A 19779-nucleotide genomic window follows, 5' to 3' on the forward strand; every position below is an offset into this window, starting at 1 on the left:
GTGGCATTAGAAGAAGTTAAGTTTAAAAAAAATATGGCTCTCAAAAGAAATTTCAATCGTTGTACTGTTGATATATGGCTCTGTTGTCTAATGAGTTTGCCAACCACTGTGCTAAGTGAAATAAGCCAGTCGGAGAAAGATAAATATCACATGGTCTTACTCATGTGGAATATAATGAACAACATAAACTAATGGAAAAAAAGATAGTTTGAGACATAGAAGCATTGAACAGACCGTCAAACCTCAGAGGGAAGGAGGGAGTGGGAGGTGGTGAGGGTGAGGGGGTAAGGTGAGAAAACAACCAAAGGACTTGTATCCATGCATATGAGGATGACCAATGGACAAAGACAATAGGGGGGGTGGGGTCATGTGCTGGGGGATGAGAGCGGCAGGCGGAAGTCAATGGGGGGTAAAGGAGACATGTAATACTTCAAACAATAAATAATTTAAATTAAAAATAAAATAAAATAGTCCTAGCTGGTTTGGCTCTGCGGATAGAATGTTGGCCTATGGACTGAACGGTCCCAGGTTCGATTCTGGTCAGGGGCACATGCCTGGGTTGTGGGCTTGATCCCTAGTTGGGGTCGTGCAGGAGGCAGCTGATCAATGATTTTCTGTCATCATTGATGTTTCTATCTAGCTCTCCCTCTCCCTCTCTGAAATTGATTTTAAAAAATAAAATGAATAATAGGAAAAAGATAGGTGACTCTATAGCACTCTCAAGCCAAGATAGTGCACGTACAATTTGTTAGTTTTATTATTTGAGAATATTTAAGTCTACTTTAGGAAAAAAAAAAAAACTGAGTGGATGAAACTCTTAAGATGAGTTAAGTATAGATAGTGAGAAAGACAGTAATTTGTGCTAAATATAGCTAGTAAGTTCTAACCTGAAGAATATGGTATGTGCTATAAAGGATGGGACAAGGATACTATATAAACAGGTAGAATTAGAAAGATGGAAAGACAAAGTCATAAGGTATGGGACATGGTATCTATAGGATGATACCTATTTGGTGTCTAAATTGGCCACCCTTGACGACTCCTTAAAATGATCCCATTTAATCCCAGGTGTGCTCAGGCCCTGAAATGCAAATAAAATCCCCATGTTTAGGAGTTTCATTGATGAGCTACAGCTGTGCCAAAATTGTATATGCATTTGTTAAGTGTCTTTCTGTTAAGCTAAGTGTGTATTTTGGCCCAAACACCTTCTGTTTATTGGGCTTCCTTGCAGAAACCTCAACTCTGGTCCTTGTAACCACACCACTGATGATTCCGGAATGCTGGCGCAGCAGAGAAAGGGAGACAACACGTATGAGCATAACATAACTCAGTATTCAGTCATATGGCCTCTCGACTTCACTAGCAGCCTATGCTGGGGGTGTTGACCTCCCCACTTTTCCCCCTTGATTCTTGCTGTGTTTTAAATTGATTTAATAAACCATGTGATTCAAGCATCTTATTTTGGTCTGTGAGACTTTGGCGCCACGGCCTCTGGTACAGCTTTCCAGGTGGTGCACTTGGGAATTATCAATGCTTCTAGGTCAGGTGTCGGCAAACTCATTGTCAACAGAGCCAAATATCAACAGTACAACGATTGAAATTTTGAGAGCAAAACTTTTTAAACTTAAACTATATAGGCAAGTACATTGTTATTAATTTGATTAGGGCACTCCTAAGCTGGCCTGTACTAAAAACTCAAGGGGTCAAAGAGCCCCATGTGGCTCACAAGCCGCAGTTTGCCGTCCACTGCCTCGGTAATTTATCACACCACAGGGTTAAAATAAATAAGAACATAGAAGACCTAAATAACAAAATCAATACATTTTCACAGTATAATTTGAACTTTATATGGTGGTAATACAGAAAATATATTCTTCTCAAGTGCACAGGAACAGCTGCAAAATTGACAACTTATTGGGTCGTGAGGAACGCATCAATATGTTCCATAAAACAAAATGATGTAAACAACACTCTTCTCTCACAATGCAATAAAACTAGAAGTTAGTAAAACAGAAAATAAAAACTTTATCAAACAGCTCTTGGAAGAAAATGGAAAGACCCAAATTATGTGCTTTTCCTGAAATAATAGTAGCAAAAATACTGTATGTCAGAATCCATGGGATGCTTTTGAAGAGTAACCAAAGAAAATGTAATATTATATCAATATTAATGAAATAATGAAAGTAAGTAAATCAAGTTCCCAACTCCAAAGAACACAAACAAACAAACAAACAAAAGCAAAGAGAGGCAGTGCCCTTGGCATCCCACACCTGTCTCTTGCATCAACCGTGTTTGGACGGAACAGACCCAGGGACCCCCTTCTTCCAGCCTCCGGCCTTGCTCCTGCCTCTCATCCAGTCTCCACCTTCAGAACCACCTCCGAGACCAGCCAACACACCGTTTGTCTTTTCCACCTTAACTCCTCATTGCCAACAACCATGGGCTCCTCATTGCCAACAACCATGGGCCCCCAGATTGGTCAGAATTATCCCTCCGAGGTGGAGGCTGCGGTCATCCGAGGGCCTCCCACACCCACACCTACCTCTCTCTGGGCTTCTGTTCCCGCATGTACGTGGCTCTCCAGGGCCTGGGAGAAGGAGTGCGGGCGCTAGGTGTCTCTTAAAGTTGCAAAGCCCGCGGGGAGGTCGCATTCTCCTCCAGGACCAGGACGTGCTGAGCCCCCCAAGGAGAGGAGGGAACTCAGGACGCGTGGAGGACGCCCTGGCCTGGAGAGGAACCTGAGCCAGGCCCTGGTGGAGCTGCCGGCCCTGGTTCAGCCGGTGCAGACCCTCAGCCCCCTGACTTCCTGGGAACCACTTCCGGTGAGCAGCTGAGACTCATCGAGAAGATGGGTGACACCTGACTCACCCCGCAGGCTGCAGGCCTCGCCTGGTTGGCGAGTATCTCTCCAAAAGGCTCACCCTCAAGCACGACCAGGAGCCTCTGGAGTCCAGAGGCCTTTGAGGGGCCCCTCTGCATCCCCCTGGTGTCTGACTTTTGCCTGAGCCTCTCCCCAAACGACTAGCCATCCTTTTAGCCACCCTGAAGCCCTCTCCCATGCATTGGACCAAATGAAACAATGGAGCTTTTCACAGGAAAAAAAGCAAAGAGAAAGAAGTGATGAGAATGTGGCAGTCTGCACACAATGGAATCTTACTCAGCCACAAGAAAGAAGGAAATCTATCATTAGACAACCTGGATGGGCCTTGAGGGGATTATTCTAAGTGAAATAGACAAAGACAAATATCGTAGGACCTCACTTATTTGTGGAGTCTATAAAAGCTGAACTCCTAGAAATAAAGATAGAAAGATGGTTTCCAGGGGCTGGGATTAGAGGAAACGGGGAAATGGGGATCAAAGGTACAAACTTCTAGTTATATTTTCTGGGGACCTACCACACAGCCTGGTGACGATAGTTAACTTTATTGCATCCTGGAGAGAGTTGCTAAGAAAGTAGATCTCACATATTCTCAGGACAAAGAGAAATGGTAACTATGGTTAACTGATCTTATATGGTAGTCAGTTTACAATATATGTGTATTAAACCATCTGGTTTTACAACTTAAATTTGTACAAAATTATATGTCGATTCTATCACACAAAAAATTGCGTTGTCTCCCTAGAGGTCTTGCACATATTTGGTAGGTGTATTCTGAGAACCAGGATGTTTGAAAATCGTATATTTGTAAAAGGTGTATCCAGAACTCTCAAAACTCAATAAATAATATGAAAAAAAAAAACAGTTAAAAAATGGGCAAAAGATTTCCACAGACATTTCACCACATCAGATATATGTGTGGCACAGGAAGGACATTAGTCGTGTGGACAAAAGAGGGGCCATATGCTGACCTGACAAGCTCAGGGGAGGCCTACGTGGCTGTCTTGCAAACTCAGAGACCTAAAGTAATCAGAAAAGATGGTCTGAAAATTAAATATTTAACTACAAACAGATTATAGTAGCTAGTCATGTCCTAGGCTGATATTTTCCCAGAAAAAGACCAACTTAGATCTTTCCTGAGCCCATTTGCCTTTTTGCCTCTAAGATAACATATCTGTGAGATGTCTGGTTAACTTGTCACTTCCCTTTTTCCAGAGCCCCTGGGGCACAACCAAATGTGGTGGATGCCAGGACAGAAGCCTCAAATTCCTTCATTATCATGTTAATTGTTCCTGTACCCACCTTAGTATGTCTATCATTTTACTTTTTATCCAATCCCAGGGGTTTCCCACCACTTTGCTTTATCCCACCTCCTTAATCCATCACCAATTAATTTCATGTAACCTACCTATGTCTCTGCTTTGATTGCAATGTATAATATAAATAGAAATGTAACCTGCCATTCTCAGAAGCATTATCTCAATTTGTTGAAGTTCTGCTTCCCTGCATATGTCCACAGTTTGGCTCAAATAAACTCGCTAAAATTATTTACAGGTTTCAATGTTGTTGTTGTTTTGTTTTTGTTTTGTTTTTTACGTTAATAGTCATTAGGGAAATGCACGTTGAAATTTCAAGGATGAAACATTGTACACACCAAGGGCCGGTGAGGACCAGCAACTGCTCCTGCCAGAGGGGCGTCATGGAGCAGCCGCTCTGGAAACCAGCTTTGCTGTCTGGTTTATACAGTTAAGTGTGCACTCAGCACAGGAGCCAGTCATTCCACTCCCAGGGAGGGGCTAGAGATAAAGGATCGCTTAAGGTACACAAAAGCCATTAAACAAGTGTTATAACAGTTTTATTCAGAATTGCCAAGAAACTGAAAAAAGCAAGCCAACTGTCCTTCAACAGGCAAAGAGGAAAACTGTGATTCATCCGAAGAATGGAATGCTACTCAGCAATACAAAGGGATGAATTCTCTACACATGCAACATGGATGCATCTCAAATGCATTATACTAAGTGAAGGAAACCAGGCACAAGGTGTTACAGAAAACCAAAGAAGAATAAAGCAATACTGAGAGAGATGGAGTTACATTTATTGTGGGTGGGTCCAGAGGAAAATGTCTCTCAAATTCTGGGCCCCAACATAGAGGAATTTTTCTGGTTTATATGTTTTTACCTTCTTTGTTTCCCAAATATGGAGTGTTTCTGGCCCTTTTTGCAAGTTGTTAAAGAGCCCAAATGTACTGGGGCCTTGAGACTTCATCAGAAGCCTGGTCTGGCGCCAGAGAAAATAAAAAATCAACTTAAGTAAAAGGCATTATATCAATAAAATAATGACAAGATAAGCCATAGAGTGGGAGAAGATATTAGCCTTCATATAACCAATCAAGGAAAAATATCTAGGATATATACAAGTTTTTACCAAGCAACCACTAAATAGTAAAACATGCAAAAACTTGCACAAACACTCCCCAGAGGGGAGATACAAAGATCATTATATGTGAATTAGTGCAGGCAGGCCTCATCGGTCAGGAAATGCAGATTCAAAACCAGATGGGCTATGTACACCCCCTCCCGACTGACAAAACCAATCATTTGACACTATGGACTGTTGGCAAGAACAGGGACGACTGTGGGGGGTGATGAGGATCATCGATGGGCTTCATCCTGCATGCCCCCTGCTGATAATCAAGCCCACACCCTGGGTATATGCCCTGATAGGGAATTGAATGAAGACCTCCTGGTTCATAGCTCAACCACTGACTCACACCAGCCAGGCAAGACTTCACTACTTATTATGGTGAAATAATGTTTCATCATGTACAAAAAACACATTCTGTTTATCCATTCTTCATTTGATAGACATTTGGCTGTTTCCACCTTTTGCTTATTGTAAGTAACTAGAGGCCCAGTGCACAAAATTTGTGCTTGGCTACGGTCTCTAGGCCTGGCCTGTGGTCAGGGCCATCTTCTCTGGCTGCTGGCAGCAAGTCCCGCCCTCTACCGCCACCCACCCCTAGTTCCCCATTCACCATTGGGCAATCAGAGCCTGACAGCTGGGGGGAGGGACGGAGAGGTTGGCTGTTCCTGCCCTCTCACCAGTCCCACACACAAAGGGCGACCTGCAGCAGGGGCCTTGGCCTGATGCCGCCCACATCCCCCACCACCCACCCCTAGTTCCCCATTCACCTTCAGGGAAGGAACCGAGAGGTGGTCAGTGTGCCTCACAGTGACGGGTCGAGCGGTCGTTCTGGTCATTCTGCTGTTAGGGTCCATTTGCATATTACCCTTTTATCATATAGGATATTGCTATAAATAATCACGAATAAGTATTTCTTTGATACCTGTTTCCAATATTTGGGGAAAACTCCTTAATACTGATGTCATGAACCCATGCCAGCTGTTGAACAGCCATTTTATCAGGAGCTGGTGTTACATGGTTGAGGATCTTGGGAGAGAGCTTGGATTTGGCTCCAACCCTAGCTCTGCCTCTTCTATCCTGCTCTCTGCACAATGGAAATATGAAAAGGTTCCCGTGTAAAGTGTCTGTCCCCTTTTACCCTTACTGGATCTCGTTTTGGGATTATGATTTGAAAGATGATGATGACTTAATAAAAATATTGCCTGACTTGGCAATTAACTATTGATGTACCTTGGGCAAGACGCCCTAACCAGAATCAGAAGGGAAAACTCAGGCCCACACCCTCATCTCATGGCAGCTGGGAGCTGAGGAAGCTCTGAGGAAGCGGTGGGACCTGTGTAAGTAAGGGCCAGTGTGCCCTGGCACCACCAGGACCAGGTGATGGTCTCTGCCCAGAGGCCAAGCTCCAGTTTCATGAGGACCCCAGGCTTCCTGTTATTGCACGTCCTGGACACCAGAGGGCGCCACGAGAACACAGATATTAGCAGTGCCCACCTGCGCATGCTCCAGTCAAAGCCTGTTTGGAGGGCAAAGGGGTCTCAGGAAATAACAACTAGGAAACCCACTGCCTCTGTTTGAGGTGCGCCTCACGGGGGAACGGCATAGCTATAATACAAAAGTGACGACACATCTGGGACTCGCAAGAAGTCAGGCTGACTTGTTATAAATCGTTCATTCACTCTAGCCCTCCCAAGTGAGCCTCCCCCATCCTCCTCCTCCTGCGGCCCTCCTCCCTGTCTTCCTTTCTTCCTTCCTCGCTCAGTGTTGATGAGTTGCTGTTCTGATCTAGCTGCTTTTCTAAGTTAGCATACACATAGGGGCCTTCCTTCTGGAGCATGCCTCTAAACACCGTGAGCTCATTTCCTATTATCCACACCACCAAGTTGCTGCCTGGTGTGCACTCAGATGGGGAATTTCAGGTGGTGGAGACATTCCCAGCAGGAGGCAGGGGAAGCTTCGGGTCTCTCCTCACAGGTTCTCCGGATTAGGGAGCTCACTTGCACAATACTTCTTCCCTCACGCCTAGTGGTGTGTGTGTGTGGGGGGGGGGGGGGGGGGGGGGGGTCCTTTAGGGAGACCATGTGAAGAATTTTGTGTCTTGGGAGCAGGGACCCAGGGTATTGGGGTTTATTTGTTTCTTACTTTTTGATTCAATTTTATTATTTTTCTAATTATTTCATTGTACGTACTAGAGCAGTGGTCTGCAAACCAGGGCTCTTTGGGCCCTTGAATGTGGCTCTGCGACATTAGAACCACTTCTTCAAAATAGACTCCCCCAGGCCGAAAACCAATTTCTGCGCATGGGCCACGAAGTTTCAATCGCACGGTACGTGCATCTTGTGGAAGAGCCACATTCAAGGGGCCAAAGAGCCACATGTGACTCGAGACCCACGGTTTGCCGACCACTGTACTAGAACAACATTATTCCATTTTTTATGGAGATGGAATCCACAAACTATAAAATTCATCCTTAATTTTAAAGTGTGCAATTCAGTGGTTTTTAGATATTCACAAAGATGTGCAAAAATCACCCCTACCTAATTCCAGGACATTTCCTCACCCCACAAAGAAACCTCACTTCCTTCCCACCCCTCCCACCCCCCACAGCCTCTGGTAGGCATGAGTCCACTTTTTTTTCTCTCTGGATGTGCCTACTCTGGATATTTCCTATAAATGTACAATACCTACCCTTCTGTTTCTGGCTTATTTCGTGTTTTTGAGGTTCATCTATGTTGTAGCATATATTAATACTTCATTCCTGTTGGTGGCTGAATAATATTCCACTGTCTGGATATACCTCTTTTGTTGGTCCATTTATCAGTTGATAGGTATTTGGGTGGTTTTTACTTTCTTTGAAAGTTAGTAGTTACTGTTAGTAGTGCTGTTATGAACATTTTGGTACAAGTATTTGTTTGAGTCCCTGTTTTCTGTTCTTTGGTGTATATAGTTTATTTGTTTATGTTAATCCTCACTGGAGGATATATTTTCCATTAATTTTTAGAGAGTGGAAGTGGGGAGAGAGAAGGAGAGAAACATCAATGTGAGAGAGACACATCGATGGGTTTCATTCCACATGTGCTCCAACCAGAGCCAGCGATCAAACCTGCAACCCACATGCCCTTCCCTGACCAGGAATCAAACCTGCAACCCTTTGGTATTTGGGCCGGCCACGGAGAAACTCTGGCCAGAGCTGTGGCATATACTTCAGAGTAGAGTTGCTGGGCCACATGATAATTCTAAGTTCAACTTTTTGAGGAACTGCCAAACCCAGCAATTTGTTTCCAGTTGTCCCCCACTGCCTTCTAGCAACTCTGAACTATTTCTATTTATGTAACAGGCACAGTGAGAGCCTCAGAACTTGCCTGAGGCCAAACAGGGAAGGACCAGCCAGCACGTGACTGGGTCTACCTTGGGCACAAGCCTGTGCTCACCCTTCCCCATGTCCATCCCCCAGCCCTTGGGAGCTTCTTCCAGGAGTGCACTGGGCCTCACCGGCTGCTCTGATCTCTGGGCTCCAGGCATAGGTAGCAGGGGTTGGTAGTTTTCCTCTTTGGTGGACACAATGAAGCCCCAACAGAGAGCAAGGAGAACGGGGGAGTCAAGGCTGGCTGGGCAGGAAGATGGGGGTGCTGGCCAATGAGATGGGAATGCACAGTGGAGCGGGGTGGGGGACCATGATGAATTCCATTTTGGACGTGTTGGGTCTGAGTGGTTGGCCCGTGGTGCATCTGGGAGAGGAAGTCCTGAGGGCAGTTAGATGCCGAGTCCTGTGCGTCCACACAGCTGGTAATTGAAACAGTGTGAGGGGGCAAGATGACCCAGAAAGTAAGGACAGCAATGAGGGGGCACCGGCAGTGCAAACATTTAGGATGGGTAGAGAAAGAGGGTCACACGAGAGATGGGGGTAAGGGCGAGGGTGGCAGGAGGAAACCAGGGGGCTGTGGGCCCTGTAAGCCAAAGTGAGGAGTTTTCAAACATGACTGAGAGAGAGAGAGTCAAATGCAGTAGCAGAAATAAGGGGAAGGGCTCAGAGATGCATGGACTTCTGTGAGGGTCCACTGTACTTCCTGCCTGAACAATTTCAGGTAGGTGGCAGAAGCCAGAGTGCTGGGTGTGAGGATGGGAATTGGGGCGAGGGGCTGCAGACTGTGTTATTACAGAGAGAAAACTCAGGCAGGAAGAATGCAAGAAGTTCCCAAAGGAAAGAACACATTCAGTAAAAATATCCTGGAGGTAATTGGCAAGAACAGAGAGAGACGAGTTGGTCTCCTGCCACCAGGGGGCGACCTGCACCAGCCCATCTAAGAAACTTACAAAGGCGGTAGGTGGAGAAATGTCAATAAATTTCAGCTTTTCTAGGTAGCTTTCCTATAGCAACAGAGGCCCATATACAATAAACAAATCTGTGGGGTTGAGTTAACTCCTCAAGTGCATTCCATAGAGGATTTATTACAGAAAAATAGCTCAAATCTCATCTTTAAGATATTCCATGATCTCAAGATTAGGGCCTGTAAGATAGATTGGTGGTGAGTTTGGGAAAAGGAGAGAAACGTAGGTGGATCCAGGAACAGACTTTTAGGGGACAGTCATGCAGACAGAATATTTTTTCCCTTCTCTAGCAAAATGTGAGGGTCTGGGTGCATTTTTTCATCCCTAACCAGATGGTAAACTAACATTGTCACATAAGTCATTGTCACTAGCATAAGTTTCACGAACAACATCACAGGAGGAAGAAGAAAGTGTATAGATCCCAGAATCCAAACCATAAGAAACACTTCGGGGGCCAGTGGGGGGTTGGGCCCACAGAAGGGGGAAAGGGGGAGACAGATACAGACTGGTTTAGGGAGACCTTTTTGCTCTGGTCCTTTCTCTCTCCCACTTGGGCATGTTACTCACCTGCCAGTAGCCGCTTCAGGACAGAAAAACATCAGGGCCAACTGTTCCCATACAACAACTGGAACGGAACTACTAGTTTAAAGATGGCCAGACTGTCCTGCCTGTGACCCTGAATGACCTTTTGGAGCAGAAATCTCCAACTTTATCTCTCATGGCTGACTTGGAACTATACAGGGCCGTTATGTGTGATAGAAAGAAACTTCTACTGTGTTAAGTCATTTATTTCACATGTGCATCTATTTGTTACACAGCCAAACCTACTGTAACTAATTCAGTAACCAAAATTAAGAATCCATAGACAGGGTTAACATGGGTAACAGACTAGAAAAAGATGTTTGTAGCATCCAAAACTGACAAGGGATTAACAGCTATTTCAGATCAGAAATTCCTGTAAAGTAAGCAACACTACCCCTGCCCCTCCATCCAACTAGAAATCCACTTGAGAAGTGGGCAAAGGGTAAAAATGCGTGGAGGTAGAAATCAAAATGGCTACATATGAACACAAAGAGCTGCTCAACATCACTGGTAACCAGAGAAATTAAAATGATGACATGAATATAAGACACCTCTTATCACAGTCAGATTGGGTAAACTCAGAAATGAAGACGAGGCAAACTGTTGGTGAGAACAGAGGAAATGGAATGGCCATATCCGTGCTGGTGGGATAGACCTGGTGCAGCCCTTCATGGGAGCAGCCTGGTGGGATTGAAGGGAACTGAGAGTGTAGGCTCCGTAAGCAGAGATCCTGTTGTAACTCTGGCACGGGGCTATAAAGGGCATCGCTGGTGGCAGCCGGGACCCACTGAGTGGACCCACTTTTCTGCCAGGGGGTTGGATCTGTGCACAGAAGCACGAAACGGAACTGACATGTCATTGAGTAAAATATAGTAAGAAGTAGCATGAGATACACAGCACCACACCGTACACACACACACACACACACACACACACACACACACACGGCCAAGGATACACTAATGGATGCCTCTGGTGTGGGGACAGGTGAAGAGGGGCCATGCATGCGCAACAGAACAATCCAGTGCTGTCAGCTGAACGTTTTTAGCTCAACTTTTTGCACCCAAGTTCCAAAGGGGGAATAAATGCCCTCTCGGAGGAAGTATTATCTTCAGGGCCTGACCCTTTACCCGGTGCTGCTGTGTGAGTAGAGCCCATTCCATTCTTCTGACTTAGTGATTCGGTAGAGACTCGACCATCGAAGCTTAATTAACTCCTATTTAATTGAAGCCATCGCTGCGGTCATGGTGCTTGCACACAGGACAATGCTGCGTGGCCTCCAGAGCTTCATTACAAGGCCCCCTTTCCCACTCAACAATTAGCAGCCCCGAGTCAGGGTTGTCAGGCTGTGGGGGGTTTATGGCCTGAATCAGGGACCTAGACCTCCAGAAGGACATCTCCCTGGATCCCACAGAGCAGGCAGAACCTGGGGCAGGGACCAGGACTCGTCCTGTGGGGAAGGCGACAGGCACGGGGACCAGCGGGCCGCATCACAGGCTGTGCCTTTCCTGGCCGGTAATTGTAACTCTGCAGGAAGTGGTTCCCCTTCTCCTCTACGATTAGCCATTTGGTGAACTTTGCCTTCAGGCCAGCCAATACTGGTTTCAAAGGGAAAACAAGTCCAGTTCGGGAATCAGCCTGGGGGGAGGCAAGGAGGTCTTACAGCTCAAGGATAGCTGGTCTGGTATGAATATAACATAGGGAGCTACTTGGAGGTGAGCTTGTCAAATAGGTTTGGCCACATTAGGGGGGATCTTGGGTTATTTTCTAACAGCAAAGGGCCAAGTTACCTTTGAGAGGTCAACATTAGTCAGTACAGTTGATCCTTAAACAATACAAGTTTGAACTGCACAGATGCACTTATATGTTGATTTTTTTTTTAATACCTTCACTGTTTTTTAATACTTTCATGGCAGAGAGTTCACAGATGCAGAGGGCCACCAGTATGCATTGATCTATGCCATTATATATGGTGCCCCCCTAAAATGTATACACAGATTTTGAGTAATTATAAAGGCAGTGTTTATTAAAATATTCATTTTCAAAACTAAGTTATTAGCTGTTAAAGTGTGTACACATTTTTTTTTTTTTTTGGGGGGGGGGGAGAGGAAATACCCTGTATACAGGAGATTCCAGCATCTAGGAATTTTGGTATCTTCATGGGTGGGGGGAGGTTGGGGGAGAGGTGTCCTGGAACCAATCCCCTGTGAATACTGAGGGACAACTAAGTTTTGGGGGAGACAGAAATGACACATGAATTGTAAACTGTGCAGAGGGTCAGTGCCTCTAATCCTGTGTGGCTCAAGGGTCAACTGTAAATGTTTTGGGAGGACAACTGACTATTCCCATCCTGACCTCACTCAGAGTCGGGAACCAATTCCAGAATGTAATAATTACAAGAGTTCCACCAAAAGGTTGATGAAGCTTGGGCAGCTCAACAAGGGTGAGCCACACATGCAATTACCTGTTGGAATGGCTAAATGGCACTTCCCCCAAACCTGAATAGGATTGTCTGCTGCCAGACAGCTCAGGGCATTTTATTGCCTCCTGTTGGCAAAATACCTGAACAGCTGTAGGCTATTCCCCAAACTGACAATGCTTCTGTACCCTTTGAAACCTTACCCTTTGAAGTTTATATCTTCTCCTTGCCTTAGGACAAATTGTGTTAATAAATATAGCAAGGGGTCCTTAGACAAGAAGTAGTCTTTTAGCTCCTTTAGCTGAAGGTTCTCTGACCCCCAATGCTTTTCAAAATTATCCTTCTTGAATCTATGCATCAGCCCCTTTCTCCAGATTGCTGAACCCTTTGTAAGGCTGGGACAAGAATCCCGGCAACTCGGCTATCAGAGACTGCAGACAAGGGTGTGGCAGATTCTGCGTCCCCCAATGGCTGCTGCAGTGTTTCCATCTCATTCACTCTTTTTACAGTGTGACTTTGACCTTCTTCCCACTAAGAGTTGGGGGTCTGTGTTTTCTCCCCCTGAATACGGGTACACTCAGACTATGGCAGAAGGTGAGGTCATAAAGGTGATATAGTTTCTGCCTGGCTCACTTGGGATGCTTGTTGCTTGCAGCCAGTCGCCATGTTGTGAGGAAGCCCAAGTCAACACAGGGAGAGGCCACGTAGGGTTCTGCCTGGTAGACCAGCTGAGGTGCCAGCCGACAGCCCACATCACATGCTAGCACTCCAACAAGCCGGCAGAGGGTTCCTGTCCTCACCACTGGGTCACCTCCAGTCCTGTGGCTGATGACACCACAGCAGAGACAAGCTAGTCCCACTGTGCGCCGCCTGAATTCCTGACTCACAAAGTCTGGGAACCTAGCAACATGGTTCTTATTTAATGCTTCTGGAAGGAGTTTCAGGAGGTAAAATAGGCAGGTTTAGGGAGTTTTAGAAATAAAGAGGGTCCTTGGGGGAAGAAGGCTTGGAGCCCATAGGTAGGGGCTTGGAGCTGCCAAAAGGCACAGCATACACTTACAGAGAACCAAAGGAGTCACCGGGTAAGGGGAGAGGGAGCCATCCATTCACAGAAGACAGGGAAAAGCCACAGGGTACGGGGAGAAAGAGGAAACCAACTTTCACAGAGGGTAGAGAAATGCTGACAAATGGAAGGAAGAGGAGAACAGAAGATAGAGGATTCCACCACTGAAGGGGGAGGGAAAGGGGGGGCACCAAGTGGGTTTTGAGCTTTGAAGCTAATATTCTACCAATTGGAAGGCAGCACCGAGAAACAAACAGCTGCAGCCTTTCTAAACCTTAGAAAACAGGGGCTCAGTGGGTTACCCCCTTTGGGACTCCCTCTCCCCACATGAGAGTCCGTACTTGTTCCCAATGAATTCCCACCCTTGTCATCTACCACCTTTTGTCCGTGGCTTCATTCTTTGAATCCATCTGGTCAAGGATTTGGGAAAGAAACTACCCTTGTATCCTGCTCAGGAAAAAGCACCAGACTCACTTTTAAACTTGGAAGAGGGTGTAGGGGGAGGGGGAGTATGTGCAAAATCTGGAATAGGGAGACCCATAATGGCAGAAAGCAGGTCCTGGTGACAGGAAAGGGATTGGAGTGACGGCTCAGAGGGTGGGGGTTCCTTTGGAGGGTGACACACCCTGGAACTAGGGCGTGTTGGTGGCTGCACACCCGCATGCATGTACTAACATCCCCACGGCAAATTGTATGTTATGCACATTTTACTAAAATTTTAAAAGAAAAGAAACAAAGAGAAGGAGGTGCTGGCGATGCCTCTCTCTGCTGCTACCTCTGGGCTGGCCTCGGGGCTGGGTGAACCTGAGGAAGAGCAGAAGTGGGGGGTCAGAATGCCTTCTCCCAGGAAGTGATCCTGCCCAGTGGCTTTTATGGCAGCCAGCTCCTCCTCCGGGGGAGTGACCGGACACAGAGACAGTCCCTGCAGTGCCCACTGCTCTCAGGCTTCGGAGCTCATGCTTTTCCTCTGGGGGCTCAGCAGAGCTCAGACAGAGAAGAGGCAGGAGGCTGGGACCTCACACAGCCACCAGGTGGGGAGGAGGCTGCCAGGCAGATAGAACTGTAGGACCAGGAACTGGCTGAGGGGCCTCTGGAGGGTTTGCAGGTCTCTGGACGCTGCTCAACTCTGCTTTCTTGCCCAACAGGAAAACAAGGGGGGTCTGGGCCCCCAAACTGTCTTTCTTCACATCTCAGCTTTGGGGCAATAACTCAGTCCCTCCAACATGACCACCTCTTTCTGATTCCAAACGTGCATCTCAGGCGGGTGTGGAGTCTTTTGGGGGGAAGAGGTGAGAGGGGAGAAGCTGAGGAAGCGACTGGGTCCAGGAGCACCCTGACTCGGGAGGTGCAGCCTCTTCCCCGGCTTCGGCTTTGCTAAACCACAACGCCAGCTTCTCCTCTAAGTCACAACCTGGACCTGAAGGCCTTAGGAAAGACTCCCAGCTCAGGCACCTCCCCTGACATCACAGGCTTCCTCTGAAATTCCTCTCAGTGACACTGGCTAAAGCTGTGGTCAGCAAACTGCGGCTCAAGAGCCACGTGCAGCTCTTTGGCTCCTTGAGTGTGGGTCTTTTGCAAAATACCATGTCATGGGCAAGTCTATTTGGAAGAAGTGGCGTTAGAAGAAGTTTAAGTTTAAAAAATGTGGCTCTCAAAAGAAATTTCAATCGCTGTACTGTTGATATTTGGCTCTGTGGACTAATGAGTTTGCTGACCACTGGACTAGAGCCAAGGGGCTACCTCCTGAACCAACAGGTGGTACGGACACTCCCCCACCTCCCCCATGTGCCTGCATGACCCTCCAGCCCAGGCAGACCCCCATGTCCAGGGCACCCACTGCCCTCTCTTTTCCTCTCCTCCCTCCATTGAGTCCTGGGCCTGCTCCTGTCAGCCACACAAACCCTGCTCTATGCATACTCCTGCCCTCTCTGTCTTCATCTCTCCTCAGCACTCACAATTTCCTGCAAGCCTCCTGCTTCAACAGACGCATTTTTTCTTTCATGGCTGTCTCCTCCAGGCTCCTTTCCCTCCTTCCTCCTCTCCCTTCCCTGTGCTTAGAAGATAGTCAGCCATGGGGACTAACCTCTAGGAACGTTCCTTGTTCCTTTACTCACTCATCAAGTCCCTGCAAAGTGCAGGCACCCGCCACGCTCTGGGGCCACAGGACCAAGACAAATTAGGCAGCCCCGCCCCCCTCAGGACTTAAGGTTTAGACTCTAACAAATAAAGTTATTAGTAAAATGGTAGTGATTGTTGATGTCTTCACATGCCTGGCATTGTGCCAAGCACTTTATCTTTATTAACGTAACCTTCAGACAGCCATCTTGGGTACTATTTGTAGTTCCCATTTTATAGATGAGCAAACTGAGGCCCAGAGCGCTGCAGTGACTTGCCCAAGTTCACCAGTTGGTGGAGCTGCAGTTGGCTCCATGATCTTAATGGCTGTGTTAGACCGGCCTCCAAAAGGGACATTTTAACTCTCCCCAGGGGCCTCCGAACCAGCCGAACATCACAATCTCAGCCTCTCAGACCTCATTTCCTTAGACAATATATGGGGACATCTGCCAACACTCCCTCAAGGGTGTCTCTCCCAATGGTCCCTCCGGAGTTCACCAACTTGTTCCCAAGAGGCTTTCTGATGTCCCCTCTGGGATTTCTGAGACAAAGGCCAATTACTACTTTACACACACCACCACACAGTATTCCCCCGCCCCTGCCTGCATAGTCTTTTCCCAGAATTCTCTTATGATAAGACAAATTTGGGAGATACCGGGCATAACATTTCTGAGGATTATGTGAGGGGTATAAAATCTGACTGCCAGCTGCTGGAGATGCCACCGAACTTTCTATGTCATGATGGTCTCCTTGGGTCTACATTTGGCTTCTTCTTTTTTTTAATATATATATTTTATTGATTTTTTTTACAGAGAGGAAGAGAGAGGAATAGAGAGTTAGAAACATCGATGACAGAGAATCATCGACCAGCTGCCTCCTGCACACCCCCCACCGGGGATGTGCCTGCAACCAAAGTATATGCCCTTGGCTGGAATCAAACCTGGGACCCTTCAGTCCGCAGACCAACGCTCTATCCACTGAGCCAAACCTGTTTTAGCTACATTTGGCTTCTGTGATGAGAGCAAAGACCTACACTCTTGGGAACTGAGGAAGAAAACCTGTCTTATTTGACTGGGAGGGAACAGCTCTGGGCTCCTGTCTGGGTTGGAAGCCTCCAGTTTTGTGTCCTTCCTATAATCTCCACTGAGATCTGAAACTCGGGCAACTCCAGCAGAGAGAAGGTCGGCGCTGCAGGCGACGGTCTCCAACTCCAGGGACTTCTCACGTCCAAGTGCTTTGAAACGAAACTGTTCACAATTGCATTTGCTTTTTATTAACCATTTTTTCACCTTTCAAAGCTGAAAACTGACCTCAAGATACTGGTAGGAAGTGAGGGAACACCAACTAAAAACATAGCCATTCTGGGCAGACTTAGAGTTGTTTTGGGCAACATGACTTGCTGTGTCGCTTCAAAGCACTCAGAATGCTCAGGTTAAACCTTTTTGAATCTAAAATGAGAGATTTAGAGGACATCTAAAGTTATTATTCACCGAAACCGTTTTGACTCAGTGGATAGAGCGTTGGCCTGTGGACTGAAAAGTCCCAGGTTCGATTCCGGTCAAGGGCATGTACCTTGGTTGTGGGCACACCCCTGATAGGGGGTGTGTAGGAGGCAGCTGGTCGATATTCCTCTCTCATCGATGTTTCTAGCTCTCTTTCCCTCTCCCTTCCTCTCGGTAAAAAAATCAATAAAATATATTAGAAATATATATAAATAAATAAAAATAAAGTTATTATTCATTTGTGAAAAACCTAACAGAATTCTTTTTATGACAAAACAAATCTGGGAGATACTGGGCATTTATCATTTCTGAGGATTATACAAGTGGGGGTATAAAATCTGCTGCCCTGTCCCCCACCTTCATCCCCTCCCCGCCTCAAAAGGGTGGTTGGTGGTAGAATCCCATGATGTGGTCATTTCATGATGTGGTATTTTGGGGGGCTTTCCAGTGAAGTCGATCTTGGTTGTTGCTTCTCAAACTTTAAGGTGCATTTGAGCCTCTGGAGATGGTATTAAAAATGCAGGTCTGGACTCTGGGATTCTGCGTTCCTAACGATCTCCCTAGGGATGCTGATGCTGCTGGTTCCCAGACCTGCTGTGAGCGGCAAGAATACAGAGAAAGTGCTTGTGCTGGAAAATTAAAAGTATTGCCCGGTATTGTGAAAACTGCACTGTGTGTGCTGAGCTTGGGATTGGCCACATGTTATGGAAAGCAATTACTCTGATTGAGTTATACTCAAGGGACACGCTCTGGGAGCAGCCACAGTGGAAGTCCGAAGTCCTAGTGGGAAACAAAGAAGGCTTATCGGCTGATGCCTGTTGGTTCAGGTGTATGCACGGCTGACCAAACCGCATCCTGCTAGGAACTGGGCGTACAGGTAAACATTTTGAGACTAAGGGGGGAGGTGGAGAAGCGGGGTGCTTCATGAGGCAGGGCAGACAACCCATGGAGGGACAAGTCCTCAACAGCACACTCAGACTCCCCCTTAATCATATCTCCAGTCGTGCTTTTATGCAAGTCTGTAACTCCCACCCCAACCCTGAACTGAGACTGTCTTTTGATATTTTGCCTTCAACATCAAATTATGGAATTATTGATCCTGCACTACCGTCCTCTCTCTCAAACCATCCATCACTTAAGCATTTGTCAGAAAGACAAGATGGGCTGGCTGAATGCTGGACCCGCTGAGGTTATTGGGAAAGTACTCTTGTTGATTGAAGAAAATCCTATTTGTGTTTTTTAGTTGCATCTAACCCAAATGTTCCAAGATGGACTCTGGCTTCTTTTGACAAATAAGTAAGCATTGATTTGATTAATTAAAAAATATGTATTGAGTACCTACTATGGGCTAGGCACTGTGTCAGGTGTTAGGAACACACAGGGGACAAAACTGACATGGCCCCAGAAGTTGGGCATCTAATCTGAGAGGCAGGCAGCAAATGAACACACGCACACACAAGTCCAGGATTATAATTGTGCTCAGTGCTGTGTGGAGAAGGACAGGGCCAGGGTGGTGCTCACAGAGTGAGGGAGGGAGGCTGGGTCAGTGAAGGCACTGGGATAAAGCCACATGAAGCTGGGCCTGTGGGCCAGGGTGGGGTGGGCCAGGGGAGTCTGATCTCGGCCATTATAACTTCAGCCACTGTGATGGACTCAATCATGTCTCCCCAAATTCATGGACTGAATCCCTAACCCCAAATGTGGCCATGTTTAGAGTTAGGGTTAAAGTGGTGGTTAAGGTTAAATGAGATCCTAAGGGGGGACCCTGGTCCAATGGGACTGGTTTCCTTATAAGATTCACATCTGAGGAAACAGTTTAGAAACAGGGTGTTTTTTGTTTTGTTCTATTTTGTTTTGTTTTGTTTTGTTTTGTTCTGTTCTGTCTTAAGGAAATGACTTCATGGTGCGGTGGAGAGGGAACTACAAAGCCCAGAAATCTCAGGTTCCTCAGAAGCACAACTCGGACCAGGGGACACTGAACAAGTCACCTAAACTCTGGTGTTCCTTTCCCACAGTGTGAATGTAAAGCCTATGGGGTGGCATTGTTTGCAAGCTTAATTTCCTTATCAAATTCCTGTAAGAGCCCCCTGCTTTCCAGGCACCCACCCTCATACTGTTGTTTGGGTGGTCCCAGCCTATCCTGAGCCCGCTGGTGGGAGAGTGAGGGAGGGTGCATTGAGTCTCTGAGTTATGAGCACCAATATTGGATTGTGTGGGTGTGGTACTATAAGAAATACCTCTCAGCCAGACCTCCTAAAACTGCCGTAATTTCCTAAGTGATAAGAGAAACAGGAACATCTTTTGTTACAATGTTTGGTTTTTGTCCCTGCTCAGGCAACAGCCCTGGAGAGATAACGTGGAAGGAACATCTTTTGTTATTCATAACAAGCCTCTTCAACCACACCTGGGCTTATCTTCCTGAGGAGACTTCTGGAAAGCCCCTTGGGGGGGGGGGGGGGGGGAGGAG

Source organism: Pipistrellus hanaki (assembly GCF_964339955.1).
Source record: "Pipistrellus hanaki genome assembly, chromosome: 4".
Taxonomy (NCBI): domain Eukaryota; kingdom Metazoa; phylum Chordata; class Mammalia; order Chiroptera; family Vespertilionidae; genus Pipistrellus; species Pipistrellus hanaki.